Source organism: Saimiri boliviensis, chromosome 6 (assembly GCF_048565385.1).
Source record: "Saimiri boliviensis isolate mSaiBol1 chromosome 6, mSaiBol1.pri, whole genome shotgun sequence".
Lineage (NCBI taxonomy): Eukaryota > Metazoa > Chordata > Mammalia > Primates > Cebidae > Saimiri > Saimiri boliviensis.
In genome coordinates, this window is record NC_133454.1 from 8,503,307 (window position 1) to 8,510,786 (window position 7,480).

Below are 7,480 nucleotides of genomic sequence, written 5' to 3' on the forward strand. Positions count from 1 at the left end.
GTGTTGATTCTTGATTGTAAAGGGAGAAATCAAAAATGGGAGTTAAGTGGGCAGGGAGATGAGCCAAGTACTGTGTATACTGAACTTAATGTGCCTGTAAAACATTCAGTGATGTACTATAAGCAGATGAATACATCGTTAGATAGCCCACAGAAAGAAATAGCCTAAGCATAAAGGGATTTCCTTGTTACATGAGTAATAACAAAAGCCAGAGGAATGGATGAGATCACTTAGGGAGACTTTGCAGAGTGAGAAGAGCAATAAACAAAGAACCACTCTCCAACAAACACCAGAACTTAAAGGGATGGAGTTGGAGAAAGGAACTGCCAAGTACATGAAGAAACAGTGTCAGTGTAGTAGTGTAATTCCACCTCAGATTTACAGATCAGGAAACTGAGTTACCGAGAAGTTCAGCAACTTGGCCAAGGGCACATTTAAGTCAAGGCTGAACCAGAACTAGAATTCATGTTTTCCCCCTCAAATATTAGAGTTCTTTAAGAATAATTGTATTCATTTTAAACATTTTTCAGCGTCCTCCATACAGATGCGGAGATACTCTTCCACACCCAATAAAATATATGCATATTATTTCATGCCTTGGGCTAGGCTTAGTGCCTGGACATGGGTTCCAAAATCCCCCTGGACATGCTGCCCCATGGCACTTATGAGTTCTTATTGAGATGAGCTGTTTATGGGGCTCTCTATTGATTAAACTCTAAGTTCCTTGAGAATCAGGAGTTTACTTTGTTTAGTTGCCTAGCATAAATGAACAAAGCTGAATAAATGAACAAATTATATGCCGCACTTCCTCAACCTTCATCCTGGGCAGAAATTCTACATTTGGAGATTTTGAACTGAGGCTGGTTCTGTTTTTAGTAGATGGCAGTGAGAAATCAAAACCCAGTGGGCTTAGAGTCAGAGCATCTGGCTTAGCATTCTCATGGATACTTTCTAGCCGTGGGACCTTAAACCAATGAGTCTTCATTTCTGTTTTGGCTCTCAATTGCTACCAACCAAACCGCCCTGGAATGTCCAACATGGGTGAGTTATTATGGCTGGCAGCTGATGCTGGCTGGCAGCTGAGAGCTCAGCTGGAACTGTTGACTGGAGTGTCCACCATGAGCAGTCCATGTGGACTGGATATCTCACTCCGTGGTGGCTGATTTGGAAGGGAAGCATCTTAAGAGTGGGCATTCGCAGTGAAAGAAGGTAGAAGCTGCAAATGCTTTTAACGGTGAGGCAAAGAACGAGTTGTCTTAGGTTTTACCACATTTTATTGGTTGAGTAACATGGAGCCAGCCCAGATTCAAGTGAAAGGGAAATGAACTCCGTCTATCAATTGAGTCAGTGACAGAATTTGCAGCCATCTTAACCCACCATTATTTCATAGTAATACTTCATCTCCCTTCTTTACAGGGTGGTTGTTGAGACTCAAAAGCATGAATCGTGAGAGCACTGTGTAAACTCTAGAGGGGTATACACATACTAGGTAGTTTAGCAGTTATTTTATTTTTTTCTGTCCAGCACCTTTTTCTCCTCTGGTACAGACCCAGACCTCTAAGCTGCAGGGGTTAGCATGTGACCTAGACTGGACAAATTGCAGTTCTTATCTCCATTGCCATTGTGACTGACTGAGGTAGGAGTACATGACCTAATTGGGGCAATCGGAGTCTTTCACAGGAATTTATACTAAAGCCGGCAGAGACAAATATTTTCCTCTCTAGGCTTATGTTAGCATGTAAACCTGGAGCTTTCCCAGGTAGTCCCCCACAAGCTGGTCTGAAAGAATGAGTGACAGCAAGGAGCACAGAGAGAATTCAGACAGTGGTCAAGTCCCTGGATCTAACCAGCCCTGAGGTTAATATGCCTGCCCATTCTGCAGCCAACTGGTAGGAGCCACTCAATCTTTTACTGAAGCAGTTTTGAATGGGAATTTCTATTTTTTGCAAATTAGAAAGGGATGTAGATTTTTATTTAAATTCTCATAGACAAACAAATCTCATGTCTTGGGAGATAGTATAGAATAATGTTTAAGATTTGGCTGAGCGCAGTGGCTCACACCTATAATCCCAGCACTTTGTAAGGGTGAGGCAGGAGGATTCCTTGAGCCCAGGAGTTTGAGACCAACCTGGGCAACACAGGGAGACTCAATCACTACAAAAATATTTAAAAATTAACCAGGTATGGTGATGTGCACCTGTAGTCCCAGCTACTTGGGAGACTAAGGAGGGAGGATAGTTTGAGCCCAGGAGGTCAAGGCTGCAGTGAGCTGTGATTGTGCCACTGTAGTATAGTTTGGGCAACAGAGTGGGACTCTGTCTGAAAAATAAAAATCTTACATGGACTTCTTCTACTTGGATTTAAATTTCTGGCTAACTCTGTGACTTTGAGCTAGTTATTGGACTTCTTTAAAAGTCAGTTTTCTCACCTCTTAAAGAGATGTAGTAAAAGTACTCAAAAGGTTCTTGTGAAGTTTAATGCTCTTGAAACAAGGCCTGGCACAACATGTGCAATAAATGTTATCTTTTTAGGCTTTTATTTTAATACATTCATTTTAGACTACCAGAGGGGGGGGGAGGAAATCCCCAAACTCTCTTAAATGTGTTTATCGATGTTTTGGGTTTTATTTTTTAAATTTTTTTGGTAGAGATGGGCTGTTGCTTTGTTACCCACGCTAGTTTCAAACTTGTGGACTCAAGTGATCCTTCCACCTTGGCCTCCCAAAGTGCTGTGATTGCAGGCATGAGCCACTACGACCAGCCTGGTCTGATTTTTAATTCAGTCTTTTCGTAGAGTTTAGGCCTAAGAAGAGGTATGTTTATTTAGTTTCTAGTATTGTTAACCCATTGGGAACAAACATCAGTAACTACTGATCAAGAGGAAGAACTGTCCTCAGCAGTAATGACATTAGTGTCACTGGTTTCTGTGTGATGCTGCCACTCTTCAAAATGCAACTGAAGCCATTTAGGATTGGAACAGTTTAAGATGTTTCTTTGATGACAGGGATTTCACTGTTTCCTCTTTATCTACATCCAGTATAAGAAAATGACATTGAAGTGGGGAGGAACCCTCAATAATTCTTATGTATAAAAGCCAGAAGAAAGGAAGATCTCTGCAAGAACAAAAATAATCAAAGAACTTGCGTCTGACCATCTGCTAAATGCCCTCTTCCTCCCTAACATACATATCACGGGAGCTTAACAAGTGGCAATGTCTCCATAGAATAAGTTAGAGCTGCTATCAGAAGTGAGATTAAGAGTGCCAGGCAGGGGAGGAAAGACGAGCTGAGAAAAAAACGTTTAAAAGCTATAAATAATTTTTAGAGGTATGGGGTAGGGGTTAAGCCAAGGATTTGAGCCACTTGCTTAAAGACAGTAAGAAATAAGAAGAGAGAATAGGGAAATTTGAATCTTTCTTGGCACATTGCTAATAGGATGTGTACAAAAATACTAATACCTGTTAAGACGTAAGTGTGTAGGGTTTGAGTTTCATGCTTAAAGAGACAGAGAAGTCTAAATAAAAAAGAAAAAACAGGAAATCATATCGGACACAAAAAGGTACATAGCATTGAGGGGGGCTTGGGTAGGGTGATAATTTTGAAGATGTCTGTTTGAACATCTGTTTGACCAACAGCTAACCTCTGAAGCTCAATCTCTATGTATAAAATAGAGTTAAAAATACCAAACACTTATTAGGCTAAGTCTATACCAGAAATATTGTCTGTCCTATCTCATGGAGAAGTCGTAAAGATTACATTTTAAAATTTTGCGTTGTAAAGATCAAATAGAAAATTCGTAAATATCCTATATAGAAACATATAAATAGCTATAAAAGTTTCTCCTACGATTTGGCCACTAGTCCAGACTCAGGGTGGGTCACTGCCACACCACTATTTCTTTCTTACTACCATTTGACTCACTTGAACTGATCCAGCTTATAGAGAACAGGAACATCAATCAGTTCTGTTTACTTAGCATTCTCTTTGTCCAAAATTATTTTCGTTTGCCTGTGAACATAACTGTAATCTACACCCTTGCTACCCAAAGGGTGGCCCAAGGACCAGCAGCACTGGCATCACCTGGGAGCTTGTTAGGAATGCAGACTCTGCTGAGTCGGAATCTGTGTTTTAACTAGATCTGTAGGAAGTTTGTACACACATTAAAGTTTGAGAAACACTGTTCTACGCAAAGCCCTATGTGAGGTAAATAAATTCTATGCTATACCAGACACTTTGGAATCAACAGGTGAATTGGTGATATTTCCTAACCACAAGCTTAGTTTTCTGATTGTATTATAGGGGACCCCTCAATATCAGTCTCCTATGCACAGATCTTATCTCTTAGGGTCACTACGATGTATTGTTCAAAGGAAATATTGTCTGTTCAACTTCCTTCCACTCAGTATTACCTACAGATCTGCTCCGGTATCAGACACTCATCTCTGGGAATAGTTCTCTTCAGCTGGCTCCTTGTAAAAGTTTTTGCTTTTCCCTCCTTGGACAGGGTATCTTATTTTTACCCGAAATATTCTCTCTCTCCTTTCTTAAAAACCGTAAAGACTTCCTTTAATAGTTTGCTATGGCTGCCATAACAAAGTCCCACAAACTGAGTGACTTAAGCAACAGATATTTATTATCTTACAATTCTGGAGGCTGGAAGTATGAGATTAAAGTGTCTCTTGGCAGGACCATATTCCCTCTGAAGATGTTAGGGAAGGGTCTGTTCTAAGCCTCCTAGCTTCTGGTAGTTCCTTGACTTGTAGATTCATCATCCCAATCTCTGCCTTCAGCTTCAGATGGCGTTTCTCTCTCTCTCTCTCTCTCTCTCTCTCTCTCTCTCTCTCTCTCGTGTGTGTGTGTGTCCAAATTTCCCCTTTTTCTAAGGACACCAGTCATATTGGGTTAGGGGCCCACTCTTCTCTAGTATAGTCTTATCAACTAATTACATCTGTAACGATCCTATTTCCATACAAAGTCACATGCAGAAGTGTTGGGGTCTGAGATTTCAACATATGGTTTCCTGGGGAACACGGTTAACTCCTAACATTTCTTCTTGAAGCTAGTGCAAGGATTGTGAAGTACTTGAAACAACTCCATTTGTTCATGTAACTCCCAACTCAGGACTTTGCAGTATAAAATCATAATATTTTGCATGGGCAAAGTAGGTGGGAATCTTTGCTGCTTCTTAGTATGGAATTATTGTTGTGTGCCTCCAAGCATTGCCTGCATCTTCCTAGCATGCCTGCTGTGCTGCTGGCTTATAATGTGAGCTTCTAGATGAAAAGGATGATTCCTGAGAGCATCAAGCTAAGTATGCACTGATAAGTAGTGAGATAAAAATGCCCTTCCCTTAATTTCCACAAATCTAAAACCTACTCATCTTTCAAGGCTAATGTCGTCTTATGAATTCTAATGTCTACCATTTTATTGAGCCCATAAGTTGCCTGGTATTACATGGCTCAAGGGACAGAGCTGGGGTTTTTACCCAGACATTTCTAACAGTAAAGTCCATACTCTTCCCATTCCTTTCTGCTCATCCCACTGTATTTGACTCCACCCCAATCACTCAATATGTTATTCCTTTTTCACACTGCTCTAAAGGAATACCCAAGACCCGGTAATTTATAAAGAAAAGAGGTTTAATTGATTCACAGTTCTGCATGTTTGGGGACACCTCAGGAAACTTATGGTGGAAAGGGAAGCAGGCAAGTCTTACCTGGTGGCAAAAGAGAGAGAGAAGCACGAAGGAGGAACTTCCAAACACTTGTAAAACCATCAGATCTCATGATAACTCACTATCAGGAGCACAGCATGGGGAAAACCACCCCCATGATCCAGTCACCACGTCCCTCCTTCAGCACATGGGGATTACAGGACCCTCCCTTGACATGGGGGATTACAATTCGAGGTGAGATTTTGGTGGGGCTGCAGAGCCAAAACATCACTCAATAAATATTTGCTGAGTTCTTGTGTGAACAGTGCTGTATGCTAAATGCGTTTCTCTTCCAGCCAGCTGTGATCTGTCTGTATCCTAAACTTTCTCTACTAAACTTTAATCACACCTTCTACCTTGAAGGAAACCGCATCTCTATGGGGCTAGAACAATAGGTAGTCCTCAATAAATGTCTAATGAACAAATGAAAGAAGGTATATACTCACAAATAATAGACTTTTTCAGATCCATGTTCTGGTTATTACAGTATGATCTAGCAAACAAACAAACAAAACAAAACACAACAAAAAAAACTTCTGGGCTTTAATTCGTTGGCTAGTTTGTCTGCTGTGATCAAGCTTTGGCTATAAGAGTGTGCCTGGTGTCCCCACTTTTACTGGACTTGCCTATTGAATGGCACCTGATGACCCAATTTTGAAGTCAGATCAGTTGCATGTGGTCTTATCACCATTTTAGTCATGCACCACCCATTACAGAACCACATTTTCTGGAGCTACCAGAGGCCCCTCCAGCATGTCCCATCTCCCTCAGACCATCTCCGTGGGTTCCACGTTTGGGTTCATGTTGACATTTTCTCCGTCAGATAAAGCCCTGATCCTACTTCTGTGAGTCGAAATCTCGTCTCCGGTGACACGTATTAAGTTCCAAGCTTCTGTTCTGCGTTGCCTCCTCCCGCCACTTTCTTTTTCTCTCTCCTCTCCTCTTTGCTCCTAAGACTTCACTATTGGGATTTCACTTTTGAGATTTCCCCCAAGCTCTCAGATAGGGATCTCTGCATCCTGCACATTCTCTCCTCAGCTTTGCTAAAGAGCTAAGGGCCTCACAGTCTACTCTCATGTCATCAAGCCACCAGGCCCCGGTCAAAAGAGGAGTGTACCTTTTCTCAGCCCTGAGATAGCCACAGGCCTCCTTGATGACTCCTTTATGGCTAGCCTCTCCTGGCCTCTCCTGACCCTCATCTGTTCTGTGTCTCATCCCTCAGGCTAGCTAATTCAGGCTAAAGGATTCAGTTAGACTTCTCCTCCTAGGCGCATGTTTGCATTTTAAGACAGACATTCAAAGCCTTGACATAAGGAAGCAAGCCATGGGCTAGTGGAGGCACGGTCCTGCCTTTACACGGCAGTGACAAGACCAGTAGGAGGAGATGCGGCAAATATCTCAGACTGAATCCTTCATGGGCATTTTCTTGCAACTCCAGTTGGAAAAAAAGTGGCAGAAATTTTAATGTCTGCCACTAGGGGGAGGATTAGCCAAATTTTGGAATATTCGTGGGCGAGCGAGAACACGAATTTCTTTTCCTATTCTCACAAATCCCTCTGCATCAGACAAGAGGAGACCAGCATCACCAGAAATAGGAAAAAATCAAAGGCAGCACCATTGCTACTGGTAAGAGCAGGGTCCCCCACAGTCATCTCGAAATGTGTTAGTGTATGAGGGTAGCGCACCCAGGTAACAACAGCCTGGTATTCAGTACCTATTAAATGCCAGACACTGTGCTAGACACTTTACCTACATTGTCTTCCTTGATC